Source organism: Columba livia, chromosome 3, assembly GCF_036013475.1.
Source record: "Columba livia isolate bColLiv1 breed racing homer chromosome 3, bColLiv1.pat.W.v2, whole genome shotgun sequence".
Lineage (NCBI taxonomy): Eukaryota > Metazoa > Chordata > Aves > Columbiformes > Columbidae > Columba > Columba livia.
The window spans coordinates 102,359,200-102,374,910 of NC_088604.1; the positions used below are offsets into that span (position 1 = coordinate 102,359,200).

At 38.7% G+C, this 15,711-nt stretch overlaps 1 protein-coding gene across 7 annotated transcripts in view; it reads right to left on the bottom strand.

The window, feature by feature from the left end:
- Positions 1–15,711, bottom strand: part of ENAH (ENAH actin regulator) — a 101,569-nt gene that overhangs the window by 77,126 nt on the left and 8,732 nt on the right. Inside the window, exon 1 of one of the 7 annotated variants that reach the window (XM_065058592.1) lies at positions 11,121–11,428. The exons of the other annotated variants lie outside the window; for them this stretch is intronic. The gene's annotated coding sequence lies outside the window, so the exon portion shown is untranslated. Of the gene's footprint in view, positions 1–11,120; positions 11,429–15,711 lie in introns of those variants that run through there. 7 annotated transcript variants of the gene reach the window in all.

A 15,711-nucleotide genomic window follows, 5' to 3' on the forward strand; every position in this document is an offset into this window, starting at 1 on the left:
GGACAAAATAAAGCCCATGAAAATAATTTACATTCCAAACACCTAAGCATGCCCTAATTCTTTGCAGCTAGCTGTCTGCAAAAATACTGCAGAGAAACAAAACAGTTAAATGCAAAGCTTGACACCTTAGTTGGAACAAAGAGATAATTTGTTAGGTTCACAACGGTTTTTAAAGCAAAAAGAAGAGGCAGAGATTTTATGTATTTAAAAAGTTATCCACCTTAAAATGGAGTTCTACCCAAGTCATTTGCACAGGCTTCTCATTGTGGTCAGCATATGTTCTCATTAGGTGCTACCTCTTCGTAATTCCGACAAACAAGACAAGTAAGGCCTTTTCTGCATTATTCACTGTTCAAAAACATCCAAGAGAACCTAGTTTGGCCTAAATTTAAATTACATAACCATGCTGCTTTCAGCGGGAGCTTTACAAGTGTAAATAAAGACAGCTTTTGGTCCTGACACGGAAACTTAATTGAATTTTGAATGAAGTAGAATACAACCTTTCTTACATACAGCTACGTTCATTCTTTACAGGTAGTAACTGTCAGACCAAAAAAAATTGGTATAAATACACCTTCTGTGTATACACTAGATATGAACTTTTTAAAATAGCATTTCAGATTCCCCAGAAGAAAGGAGGAAGTTTCTTGCCTGTACTTCAGCATTAGACTATTAACCTCTTCAATACCCAAAGCCCACAAAATTGCCACCTGCCACCACTGAAGTACTACTCCTGTTCATGATAATAGACAGTGAGAGAAATCAAGCCCAAAACCTTCATCAGTGTCAGATTAAGACTGAAAACATCTAGAAATTTATGTTAAAATTCCCAGAGCAGTCCTAACATTCATGATACACAAACTATACCAACCCACAAATATGAGCAACAAGAACGTAATAGCTAGCATACAACTTAAAAGAGGAGTAAATTTAAGCGTTTAACTAGATTTCAGATGTGATATTATAGACAGCGGGTTTTTTTCCAGGCAATAAATACACTGAAAACCTCAAGTGGCAAGTAAAACACTCCTATCAAAGTCACACTATACAGAGCACTGACCCCATAACTGTCTTCAGAGGTCACCGTGTTTTCTCCAGTTTGGTTTTACAATTCTCATAACAAGGAGATGGAGGAAAGGAATGTGGGTGAGGTAAACGATACTACTGCACCATAAAAATCTACTGACTTTTCTCCTGAGCTACACGGCATCTATGAATTTAAAGTTTAAGAAGACTTACTACTAACATTTCTGGACTGCAGGTCTACACTTGCTAATGTAATATCCCTCTACATCACAGGATTTCTGCTTCAGTTTTCTGTGGTTTGCTCTCTATACACTACCAAGGTATAGTTAAAAAAAAAAAGTAAAGAAAAACAAGCAGAACTCAGAACTCCACGTAGCTGTAATATGAGTAAGGCGGGAGGTGCAGGAGCAGGACAGTGACCTGAAGAAATAGCTGCAGGGAAGCCCTGCTCTTGCATAGTGTAAATCACACACAGGAGCTGTACAGGTTTCAAGCTCTTCCCTCCAGCCATAACAATTATGCAACATGTACTGCCTCTCTGCTACGTACACAAAGAACACTTTTATAGAAACGGTTTCATAAAAATATTCCAAACTGCTAGAGCAATCACTGAAGTAACCTGTCAAAAAATTGTCAAAATGTTTAGAAAAATCTTTCCTTACTAGTGCAGACCTTTATTTGCTAAAAAGGAATAAATTGTAAGGTGCTACTTGGATAGTCTAAACTACTTCATCTGCATATCCACGCCGAGAGAAAGTAACGATGCCCTTATGGCCTTAGAGTAGCACAAGTAACACGATTGCTCCTCCTTTTCATTCCACTCGCAAAGAAATGTATTCGCTATACTCCACTATATACCATAAACCAGACTGCTTAACAGATACAGAACTCACAATGAGGTGGGGAAAGTGAAGCCAGCTGCCGAATTTGAACTTTCAATTTGACTTAACAACAAGCCCCACCACCCTCAAGGTTAACAAGTTACATACAAAGACAGTGAACTCCTGGACTTCATTGCTCCAGGAAGTCAAAGAGGCAGATAAGATCAGCAAGCTAAAAAGAGAATTGAAGAGTTCATGGGTAACAGGTTCTTAAAAAATAATAATAATCAACAGGCACATCTCAGATCAGACTGGTTTCTAGGATGCTTGCAGAGCGGAAGGACAAGGGATTGCTCAGTGGCTGCAGGTCATTTCTTCCAAGGTGTTTCTCCTATTGCCACTCTCCAGGACAGAGCATGGGGCTGGATCGGCCACTGGGCCACCCCAACAGGACACTGATCTCATTTGCAATGCTACTCTGGCATCAGAATCTCCCTAGTTCACGTAAAATGTAACTCCTTCCATGGGCAGGGAACCCTAGAACTCTGAAATTTGCCTTGAATTATACATCCTGTTTTCTTTGTTATCGAGGGGGTTACATCTAAGATAGGAAGCAAAGTCTTTTAGATTAAGAGTCATTTTCTATTGTTCTAAGCAGTCAGAAGGAAGTCCCAGTTTAAAAAAACAGCCACACTGCCCAGAGATCAACGCCAGGGAAATCTTTGCAAGCTTTCATTTTTTAATCTGACATTAACTTTAGATATAACAGCTTTCAAACATATTTGCAGGATTTCATAGGCAATCAATTGCTACGCTACACTGCATATATTCTTATCTAATATTTCACAATGAAGCACAACCTAAATCAAGTCCCCAAAAGCCCTGTTCTCTAGTTATCAGCAACATCAGAAAAGCATTGCTACATGCCCCTGTAGTAGCATGTTATCAGATGTCAGAAATTTAAAAAAACAACATGCTGAAGTACAATACAGACTGACTGAATTTTAGACAACGGATCTGTGTGCGCTCCACGATAAGAACGCGAAGTGTTCAGTGTCTAAATTCTACATCGAAGAATAAAAGAGATTATGTTCTGCAACAGCAAAGGACACATATGCGGGTTAGTGACACTGTTGTATTTACAAGCTAGATGTGAACAATCTTGTCCTCATTAGTATCGCGCACACAAACACAAGGGTGTTTAATCTCCATGGTAAGAGCGCTTATACTTCCAAGAGACTCCAAACGGAACGGGAAAGCTGAACACAGTGAACTTTACAGGCTTCTAGTGATATACTGCCTGCAGCCTTCAGAATTTAAAAGCAAACCCAACCACGTAAGTTATGGTCTCCCACATCTCGGCTCCCCCACAGGTACTAAAAGGACGGGAAGTCTGCCAGTGCTATCACCTGTAACTACTCCAGAGCGCTACAGCAGAGCAGCAGGTCTGGCCAGACAATATCAGAAGAGAAAAACAACTCCTGCCCTTGCTTCAGCTGGAGAGCTAACAATAGGCGCTGTGCATTCCACAGATCAAATAGAGCTGCAAATAATCCCAGCGTTTTTCGCCACGGTCACGCAGAGTACACAGGCTGTGTCACTGAGCTTCTCCCCAAACTGGGGAAATACTGCGGGAAGTCTTGGGGCTTCTCTAGCCTGCAGCCACTTTTTTAAAATGGTTTTTTAAACTATAGCCTCTGAAGGCAAGTGTAAGCAATTAGGTTCTGAAGTTATTTGAGCTGAACACGCCTTGCCTAGACTGTAGATCAAGACATTCTAAAGCTAGGAAATAAAAGCCCTGATTTTAAACAAGAATCTGTTTTGCAAACAAGACATTAAAAAAAAAAATTAAAATGCAAACTAAGTTTAGGATTGGTCATTCAGTTTGTCCAGTTAATCCAAATAACAGGAGAAAAGAAAAAAAAAAAACAACCAAGAAAAAATCTTTAATTTCCATTACAAAAAAATAACATTCAATAATAACGTTCAATAAATTTCAAAACTTAAGAATAACAGCAAAAAAAAACAGAGATACAGTTTTAGACAAAAAATACTATTCTGCTTCTAATTTCCACAAAGCTCACAATTAATTACAATTTTAGCAAGTGCTAGACACTGCTCATCAGCATTTACTGAAGCTTAGATAAAGCACAGATCAGATAAGCTTCATAAACAACATTTATTTTGACAGAGCGTAATAAATTCCAAAACCCTGAACTGAGCTCAGTTACTGAGGTAAAACACAGAAAACAAGAACAGCTATATGGATTAACACAAGTTTGAAAATTCCCCTACCAATCAAGTCTTCTTGACCCTATTAAATGTTTTGGTAGCAGCTTCAGGACCTCTGGGCTATAAGCTATAAGATTGCCTTGAGGATGTTCTCCTGATCATCCCATCTACAGGTATCTGTATAGAATAGAATAATGGAATAGTTTGGCTTGGAAAGGACCTTCAAAGCTTATCTGGTCCAACCCCCCTGCAATGAACAGGGACATCTTCAACCAGATCAGGTTGCTCAGAGCCCCGTCCAGCCTGGCCTTGAAAGTCTGTTGTTCTATTCTATGATTCCACTCAAAAGTGCCACCAGAAACTGAGTGTCTGTAACCCTACAGTAATCATCTGGAAATCACGCTTGGCAGGTTGAGCCAACAGAAAGGCATTAAGTGCCAAGTGAACAGAGAAAGCATCTGTTTCCTTAAGAGCTCCACCAACAGAGGTTTAAAATCCAGATACCTATTTCAGGTTGTCATTTGTGCCTTTGCTGGCCCCGCTAGGTAAGATGTACAGGTGAAGTGAAAAGTAGCATTCATTGTTTGGAAGGAACATCATGCTACTGCTAAGAAAAATGGTCACTTACCTCGCACCTCTGCATTTTACTTAGCTCAGTAAGTTAAATTCTTTCAGTATGTGCATTCGCTAGAGCCAGATTAAAAGACTGGATGCTCTCCCCTCTCCTATGCCCTTTTTGATCTGTTCTTCCATATTATCTACGAGTGTTTTAATCCTAACATCCAAAATGGAGACAAGCAGCACGAAGTTACTCAAACCTAAAGATACTCAGCAGCGTACAGTAAATTAAAGGAACTCCATAAAAAGACCATAACTACAAATAGTAGCTTGTTGCAACACAAGAGGAAAGCAAAATGAAAGGTTTCCACATTTTGAGCTATTTTGCAGACAGAATTTGTCATATTGACAATTTTTAATGAAAATTCAGCTAGTTTCTAGAAGTAATCCATGATTACCAGTTTAAGAACCTATCTCTTTAGTGCACCAACAAGCTACACAGAAAATTAGTATGTGATAACACTGTGTAGCCATATTTCCAGCACTTTCAGGCTCCTGTGAAATACAAATAAACCACGTACAAAGGCGGCAAACTGCACTTATCTTTTCAGGTAGTATTTCTGCCAAATGCAGAAGCCACAGCTACTGCTAATAACATCTCAGCAAAATTAACTCTCATGGTACAAACCAAAACAGCTTCAATCAGAGATTTATTTTCAAGTAAGCCATTTTGCTCTAAAAACAATTAGCTTATACTGTAGCAGAAGAACATACTGACTATAAGTCACAAAATATTCTCTAGTGTACCACACTTCTTTGAAGGTTTTTAAACTACGTAGATTCCTGTTGTGACAACATACTTCATTCTGATGAAAACCCGGATTTTCTCCTGAAAGTCAAAGCAAGCTCAAGCATTTCAGATTCCATATAGAACTCGGCTACAATTCACTGCAGCAAACAACAGCCTGGGTCAAACAGAAAGGATTTTAATCAGGCATCTATGACACATGACTAAGGGAACAAAATCTGAAGCATACTGCAGTTGTGCAACTATAGCAAGGCAAGAGTTTATGGTAAAAAGAAGGTTATTCCTGCAAAACCAACCTCCTCCTCCTCCTCTTTTGTAGGTTATTATTAGTAAACTGTAGCCCAGCAGCTTCCCGCATAAGCTATTTCACCCTACCTGGATCCCAGGAGGGTAATCCCTCAAGATTTTCAAAAGGGAAATGGCATCGAGTTGCACCAGGGGAGGTTGAGATTGGATATCAGGAAAAATTTCTTCACATAAAGGGTTGTTGGGCATTGGAACAGGCTGCCCAGGGAAGTGGTGGAGTAACCGTTCCTGGAGGGATTTATCAGACATGTAGATGACGTTCTTAGGGACATGGTTTAGTGCCAGTGTTGGGTTAACAGTTGGACTCGATCTTGAGGGTCTCTTCCAGACAAAATGATTCTATGACACCTCAAACCTTACCAAAGAATCTCATACCATTTTCACTCTCTACGCTACACTCTTCTCTGCAATACCACTAGCAACGCCAGCAACAGATTGCCCCACACTGCTTTTTACAAAGCTCATGTTTCCAACTGCGTAAAAAGTTGCAAGCTTCAACCACCACAGATGACTTCTTTGTATACTTTATGTCTGCATTTAGTGTGGATTTTTTTCCCCCCCATGAGAAAACCCTGAAGGTCACAGCTCTATACCTCAGTTTTCAGAAGACTGCAGTTTTGGGGCTTAGACTGAACAGATTCCATTCCAAGCTGAGGAGACACTCAGCAAAATTTTCCCTGCAATACTACTACCGTATTTTCAGCTAGTGTTCAGAACCTCAAACCATGGAAGGACGTTGGTCAGATGTGCAGAAGCCTGTGCGCAGTGGTTACCTCTCTGATGAGACGCAACGTTCTGAACCAGGAAGAAAGGAAGCTGACAGGTTTATAAAGATCCTGCATTAAACCTCAATCCTAAGAAAAACAGCAGCACAAACTACCAGTAAAAACCCGCTAACAGACTAAAAAAAAAATACATCCTCAACATTACTTAAGTACTAATAATATCAAACAATTTTAATTTCCTCCAGGACTTCTGGAGTCCTACACTATCACTAAGAAGTAGCAGCTGCTGTAGTATGACTTGATCCTTGACAGAATTTACAGGGCATTTTCATAAGATACACACAAAAATTACTGCAAGGAGAATAGAAAAGAGTTTCAAAAACCATATTCAGATAGCAGCTATGCTACACTCAAGTGCAGTTTTAAAATGCCTGTGCTGCAGCAGAACCATAAAGAAATGGAAGAGTATATTTGTTATCATTAGAGAGGATAGAGGCCTGGAAGAAGATCCAAGCAGAAAGGAAGATAAGTAAGAACTCCAAATAATACTGGCATACTGGAAAAGGGACTGGAGAAAAAAAGTTCAGGTCTACATTCGGATATATTCCAGTGAGCAGATGTAAATCAGTATATGACAAACTAGACAACAATCAGCCTTGGCTTCCAAATGCTGCAGACCGAGAGTAACAACTGGCAAGAGGTCTGAAAAACAGCCCACAATGAGAGGTTAATGAAACTGGTGACGTTAGTCTGGAAGAGACTTAGGAGAAACACAAACCCTCACATACACTAGAGGTAGCTTCAAAGAGGAGAATAAACTGTTGTTTGCTGTCCACAGTATGGAAGCCTTAATATACAGAAAGAAAGATTTAAATCACGTAGTGAGACAAAAACTCCAAACATAATTCAGAATCAGAGAAAGTTTCCTGATAAAGGCAATACCATCACAGATTAAAGATACATTTAACTGAGGTGCCCAAACTGCAGTCTAGACCAGAGTCTGCAAGAAATATCAGCCTGCCCAGATCGCTCCCTGGCATCATCAAGACAGAGCCAGAGAGCATATACAGGTATTTTGAAAACCTGTTCCTTTCTGCTCCGAGGGTACCACACCACCTCCTCTCCTAATAACCAGGCCTGCATCTGCCATGTAGCCAAAACACACAAAAGTGACCCATTCCATCATTCATTAGGGAGCAGTTGCACCTCCAAGTATCTAAAAGGAGTCACCTAAGTACACTGTTCCGTTATATAAGACAGGTGAACATTAACTGTCTTTTAGTTACATGGTAAAGGACAGATCAAGATAGACCAATTCAAAGCATCTTCAGAAAAAGCCACATGGTCTAACCCACACAAAACACTAGAACAAGGAGCCAAGTGTCAAGGTTCTTCCTAGTCCTGTCATAAAAACTGACAAATAAATATTGATGGATCTTAGTTTGGTTGAAGCTTACGACTCTTGATTAAGCATAGTATGAGCAGAACATAGAAACCTGAAGTTACAGAGTTCCTCTCTGGTAAGCACACACTGTTGTGATCAGTTTCCCTCATGTGCATGCTCTACCAGCAGGACAAGAACTACCAAAACTTACAACGGTATCAGGTAGCACGTGCGGCTGAGAATCCAGCTGTTCCAAATCTATACATATTTCAAATATCATGGCACATTATGTTTGGCTGAGTACTTCAATTTGTAGAGAACCTGAGAAATTAAACTGTAATATGGTTAAAAATGAACCTGCAGAGTTAAAAAAAAAAAGTACAAGAGTTAAGAACAACTAGAAGTTCTGGTTCCTTGTGTACAAGGAGTGACTTATGGTTGTAAAACCATTAAAAAGTCTTAGTTACGCACTTACACTTATTTACACTTACTCTCTCTCATCTTTTTTTCTCAAACTACCTCTGACTTAGGATAGACGGACTGAGGAATAAATGAATAGCTAGTAGATTTCTTCATTATTCAATATGTAGTGACATTTTTTGCAGGTCAATCAAAAACTTGCTCTGAATAAAAATCAGAAGTTATTTGCAGTTTAGCACAGTGTCATAAAATACAGCATTTGATAGCTTCAAACTTGAGCACACTTGTTTTTAAGAAGTTAGCAAAAGTTAGAAATTAAAGGAGAAACAGATGGGAAGTTCTTTCCTCCATTGCAGAGCTGAAGCACAATAACTGGTGTACCAAGTCTTCTGACGTTGATTATTTAATCCAAGATGATCTAGGGCCCTTTGCCTCCAGTGGCCATGCAATGTTCTCTGTGCTTTGAAGCATCAAGGTATATGCTGAAAAATGTTTTGAGAGATCAGGCCCACAGTCTTAAGTTAGTCAATAAGAAAATAAGTAGGACGCGGCTAATGAACATCTCTCACAACTCCAAACAACTCAACCAGCAAAGGCCAGAAACTCTTTGAAAAATAAAAAGCAGTCAGTTCTTGCAGAAACCAGTGAGCTGAGACCAAGAAATCATCTTCTCTTCAAATAGTTCCCTACCTCATTCGTTAGAGACTTTCCTACCTCTGCAACAGAGAAACACAACCTAGGGGGGAAAATTTGAAAAAATCACACAAAAACCAGCCTTCACAATCGAATTCTTTCTGCAAACCAGAATCCAGTCTCTTGTAGGTGAGGAAAAATAGCATATAATCATTCACATGCTTCCACATTCTTTTATACATAATTCTGCATATGGTGTATGCATACAGTTATTAATGACCAAGAGCTAGTAGGCTAGTGTGACTGAGCACACATACATAAAGAATATAATCACTTCTTTTCAACAGCCAAACAGAACTTTGGACCTCTTGTATCAAACCTACAAGATTTCCCTAATTTAATTTCCATTTGTGGGAGGAAGATAATGGATATGAAAAGGTGGCTATTTTGTAATAGCCCTATTTTATAGCAGCATAGCACCTGAGTTTAAATAAAAAAATATCAAAATAGTATGCACTACCCATACACCAATTACTTTCATCTGGCAACCATTAACATGGAATTGTTGCTTTACCCACTGCATCTTTTTGCACATTTTGGATTGCTACTCCATTATACTATGAAGCATGATAGTACAAACCCCTCAACATTAAAAAAAAGGAAGAAAATATTGGAGGAAGCAAAAGCAAAAAAAATATCTTAAACAGTGTTTGTTCCTATGTATTAATTTCTCCATCCCAAAGTTATACTTGGAAAATTTCTGTGGAGATTTTCTTTAGCCCTGGATGCTGTCAGAAAAATCACAGTGTTACCAGACTTGGAGGAAAAAGGAGAGTGGGCTACACGATAACAGAAATTAAGAGATTACTCCAACACCTTTACAGTTGTATTTAGGGTCCAATCAGATATAAGTGGAGGGGTGGGTAGTTTAGACACCTGAAGACAAAATATAAATTGGTGTTTTCAAGCATTTAACTTTTAAATGTTCTTGTCCTACAAACAGAGTGTTTTTAGAACATGTATTTTCTGCTTTGAGTTCCTACCTAAATAGCCTACCAACGCACTACTTATAGTAATCTCAAATTTCCCAATTTCTTGTGCATATTCTGAAACTTCTCCACTCTACACATTAAAATAAGTTCATTTCATTAAAGTTACAGATAAAACTGTTAGCTTCACAATTAAATTACTTTCTGCCCCCCTCCTGAAGAAGAAGAGGCAGTTTTACAAATTCCTACTGTTTCCTGTGCCAAAAGATACCATTAAAACAAGTCATCATAGCATTGAAAGCCACAGGCAGTATTTTCATTCTCACCGAATCATTCTGTAACAGAAGCAAGGATTCATCTTCCCAAAACAGAAAGCAAAAAGCCCCCAAGCATCCCTGTCCATGTCTTTAAATCATTTCTCTGTAACAGAGCTCATGTTTGATCTCGCCCAATATAGAATGCCATCAGAATTTTTTCAGGTTGCATCAGGTTCCCTTGTGTACACACAGAAATGGTTTTTATGGGGTCTGCCTGGGAACAGGCACGCAACACGCTGGCACTGAGCTCTGAATTAAGCAGCAGACTACAAGAAAGAAAGTGGTATTATTGATGGCTTCTTGCTCTTTTAATGATACTTTATGTATTAGAGGCACCAGCTTGGTAAAACGAGCAAGAGAACAGTACTGAGAGATATTTTGAGTCTTTCCTAACTTCATTTTGACTCTTCCTTTTGACTTCTGCTTTATTACGAAGCCACACGCAAGTAAGTTTACAATAACATAAAAAAACCCAGCTACTTAGAAATCTGCTTTAGACTGACAATTTAAAGAGACATTAGACAATGGCACATTTCAGTTCTAAGAGCAGAAAACATGACAGAAACTGACCTGCTAACTTTAGTATGTAACTTAATTTCAGCTTAGACTTGGTAAGCTGGCTTTCAAACTCCACAACAAAATTCAGAGAACTGCTTAAAATAAAATGGATTATTATATAGGATAAATGTCACAGCACGTACGACACGATGCGTGCATTTTCATTTTATTCTTAAAAGCACAGCATTAAAAATCCATAGCTTTCAAGTTTCAGTATTTCAGTCACCTACATTGCACAACAGCCTTTGCAGCAAACATCCAATTACCCCCCTCATAGCTTTCAAATATTTTTGCCTTCTTTTCTGGTACAGAAGTCTAACTAGATTATAAAATAATGCCTTACCAGATGTTGTCATTTGTCCATTACTTAATTACTGTTCCCAGAGCCATAGAAGGTAATTTTCCCCGAAGAAACTCTAGACATGTATTCCAGAATCCATCTAGACCAAATGTAAAGAGTTTGGATGCTGGGATTGGTTGCTTTTAGCATGAGGGGGAAATGGAGAGGTAGGAAGAGGGGGTGTCAACATATTCAAATGTCAAAGTTAATTCTAATCATTAAAAATTAACTGGATCTTTTGGTTTAAAGATTCATATAGTGCCATCTGTGCTAACTCTCTCTGTATCACATTTAAAGGTTTTCAGAATTCCCAGCCTAACGTTTTTTCCACGCAAGAAATTTCTCCCTTTTGAAGTTGTAACATGTTGCTTGGCAATGCCATCCAACCTCGGGGAAGATCAACAACCCCCCCTTTCAGCTGGCTGGAAACCCATTGGTGTTGCACAGGTGTCCCATCCACCCGAAAACAAAGAGAGGCTCTGCAAGGACCCTGACATCACCGCGGCTACAGCAAGCACCAGAATAGAAACTCAAATATATGCTTCATACCACAGTCCTGCAGGAAGTCAGAACCAGACCCTCCTGTTAAAGTAGAAAATGAACGTGCGGAGATATGTGCCGGGAATACAAATTCAATATATCCTGTACTAAGTGACATTCTGTTTGTTGCATAGCAACAGGAATCTACTGCACAAAACAATATGGAACTTTTTTTTCTCCACTTTCCAAGCCACAATTAACCCCAGTCTTCCTGAAAAACGGAACATCCAAGGCATAAACATAACCCTTGTCAGCAATCTAACCAAAGATGCTACGTCCAACACTTACTCTGTTTTACAATAAAGTGATTCTGCACATTTAAATGGTTGTAGGGCATGGTACTGCTGAGAGAAAATTCATTGCTATAGTGCATATGGGCAGCAACGTTTTCATTCTAAACTAATGTCCAAGAAAAAGTTCTTGGATTTATAAAATTTCCATTGTCAAGTGCTTTCATCATTTTATACCAGATTTTTGTCACACTATGGAAAAAAAAAAAAAAGAAAGCTCTTAAATTGTAGAAGAAAATCCTATGGCTTTATTTTGAAAGAGTTTTGCTTGTGTTATGTGCATTTGTTTGGGGGTGGCTGGTTTTGTTTTATGAAAATATAAAAATTACATCAATCCAAACTATTTTGGATTCAAGATCTGTTTTGAATTTAAGTTAAACTATGTGTGGACATCTAAAGCGTGTCCCTCTTCACAGAAAATAAAGGATTTTTTAAAAAACAGTATGAATTGCATACCCTGTTGCCTCAAAAATAAGACCTAGCCTGAATATAAGCCCTAGCATGATTTTTCAGGATTTTTGAGGATGCTCAAAATATAAGCCCCACTCCAAAAATAAGCCCTAGTTATAGACCATTAAAAAGTCAATTTAAATAGTGCCCAGGAAGCTGTACATGTAAAAAAGTAAACATCTTCTGAAGCAAAAATTGTATAAGACCCTGTCTTATTTTCAGGGAAACAGGGCAAAATATCTCCCCCTTCCCCAAAGAACAGGAAAATTATGATCACTCAAATGAGAGGGAAAAATTGATATATTGATACATCACAAGTTATATGAAAATACACAACACCAAATTAGGGAGATTCCTCTCCGTTTTTTAGTTTCTTTGCATTTTTTTAAACACCTTCCCCATTCGCAGACAAGACCACAAAAAGCTCCCTGAGAACTACAACCAAAATATCGAATGACTGGGCTTTGGGGCTAATCCACTCCCTACACCCACCACAAATGCAGACACGCTTCAAGACAGGGAGCTCAGTTCAATTTAGAAGGAAAAAACGCGAGAGTTCAAATATATGGACTCTGGATACCGAGATTGCCACAACATCAATCACCAAACCTGAAAGCATTCCTAGAAGTTACACTAACAGCTCAGTCTTCATTCTAACATCACTTACAAAATATATGCAATCTACTTAGAAGAATAAGTTAAGGGAAAAAGTTATGACAGTCTTACTACATAAGGCCTAGATAATGTAAAGCATATCATTAATGAACAAGTTTACAAACACTTCCCAGCTCAAACAAGCTACGGCTTTCTCACACCATAGTGACTTCTCTCCCTCTGTGTTCACAACTGGTGAGCCACAGAACTGAGCAGAAAGAAATCAGATACCCAATCGCAGGTGAAGATTGTGCATCAAATATTGGAAATCCTATACAAGGGAACACCTTCATGCACAGGCAGCAAACAGGTGAACAGTATGTATCAGGAACTGTGTTTTCTTTTTATTGTTGGGGCAGGGAGGAGTGCATGAGGAGAGGTTGTTTGTTTTGCATCCATCTGCCATAAGAGAATGATACACATGAACTGAAAGCAAGATATTCAGAACTGGCTTAAATGTACACTCTTCTATTCTGTGATGACTAACTAGGGACTTCAACAGGGCAAAAATAAAGTCCTACTATTAACTATTATTAAGCATTAGTCACGTCTAAAGATGCAACCCTTGCAATGCAATCTACTTTTATCTGTACCTCGCAGATTTACCACACACAAGTCGCACTAGTGACCAAGACCATGTCTCCACAAAAATAACACGGATGGGCTCCTCCAACAAGGCACTCCCGAGGATTTTTTCCAGTGATGCCCAGTAGTCAGATGCTTCAAAGGAAAATACACCTTCATCCTCTACACAGGAACAGTAACAGTTAAAAAGTATTTTCACAGTTTTACTTTTTGACACTTTTCTCTGCAATGCAGTCTCTTCTTCCTTTATGCAGACATCATATTTGCAGAGTAATGCAAAAACAAATGGCTATTTAAATAGCATCCTACAGCTGCCTATCTAAGCACCTTACCAAGCACTTAATTCCTTATTCTTTGAAATAAGAATTATACCAAATATTGCTACTAGGTCAGACACCAAAACTATGAGCTACCTATAAAAATAACATACACAGCAGCATTTACCTGTATGGGCAACATGCCTGCAAAAATCCACACAGTACAAATTCTCCACATGGTGTCTCCAAAGAATTGAATAACTTTCTCAAGAACTCAGCGCTTGAACGTCTGAAAGCTTGTCTGTGTCCTGTTCCCCACCACTGCAGCAGCTGATCTAATAAAAGATATTGCCTCTCCTTATAAAACCTTTGTCTTGTTTATATCCTTTGAGCAACACAGCTACAGCAACAGCATCCATAACCTGCAAGACAACCTTTGTGTTTATCTTACTGCCATCCACTCACAGATTTAGCTACTGTTGGAAACGGTGGCAATTACAGGAACATAGAGCTGTTCTATCAGTGAATAAGAAAGGTACAGCAAATAAAAAAACGCCACTGGTTTTAAAGTTGCCTTTATAGAGTGCCAAACCAACAAGCCCTAGATGCGCTATTCTTCCAAACTTTACGAAAGATTACTCCAAGATATTGCCAAAATACAAAATGAAGTCCCTGAACCCAGCAGTCCAGATTTAATCATCTGACAACTTAGTTGTAAGGCCACATGTAAAGTTCAGAATTAATAATTTTGAGTATAATTCATATGTGAGCTGACCACTAAGCTAAAAGCTGCTAGAGTCATTGCACCATTCTGTGGAAACTAGAAAAATGGCACTACCAGAATCCTGGAGATCACAGCACAAGATCTTTAGGGTTGAAAATTTGTTTAATTTACTTCTTTTATGTATTTGATGCTTTGGTCTTCTCCCTCAATCTCACACTGAAATTTTCATCCGAAACCCAGTACTGCATTTCCACTTAGTAGCTAAAAACCCAAGACTGCTGCAATGCTATGAAACCTCAACCTCAGTTCTCAATTACTCTCCAAAACATGCAACGCTGAAGAAGCAGCCCAAATACTGGATTCAAGTTTATTACCAATGATTTGCTACTTGAGTGCTCTGGCCATTCATCTGCTCTCCCTTCTCTTCATTAGACATGGATTCCCCGCTCATTTTCTAAGATTAACCTATTTCTTTGGTCTTCTCTTGGTCAGAACAACACTGAACTGGACAGGTCTTCCATGTCTTCACTCACCCCTCAAACAGTAGGATCTACTCCAGAGAAAAGTCGTGACCACTATATACAGTGACTACTGTCCCCATACTCTGTTTTCAGCCCAGATGGTTCATATCTGACTGGTAAGGCAGGTCTGTGTTTAAAATAGGTTTATTTCATATATACACATACACTCAATGGAGATACAAAGTATCAGCTACTTCCTGCACCATCCCCCTGCTCTACTCAAACTGAAGTGCTTCAACTAAATATATCAGTGTATTATAACAATAAAGTAAAATATAATAATAGCTTATTGAGTTCTGACTACATTCAGAGACTCCCATCAAAGCAGAAGTACCCCGAACTAAAAAAAAAAGTACCTCTAAACCTAATTTTTAAAAAAAAGTATTTTTTACGTAGTTATGTATGTAACTACACCCAAACTCTGATGGCTCTTAAGTAATAAGTTCAGTGATTAGACTTACACATATAAATGCTGAGCTTCAGTACTCATTGTTTTCATAACAATGCTGTCATTCACTACTTTGATTTATCATCTCTCCATAATTAGGTTCATTTGTATTAGGCTTCACTGTT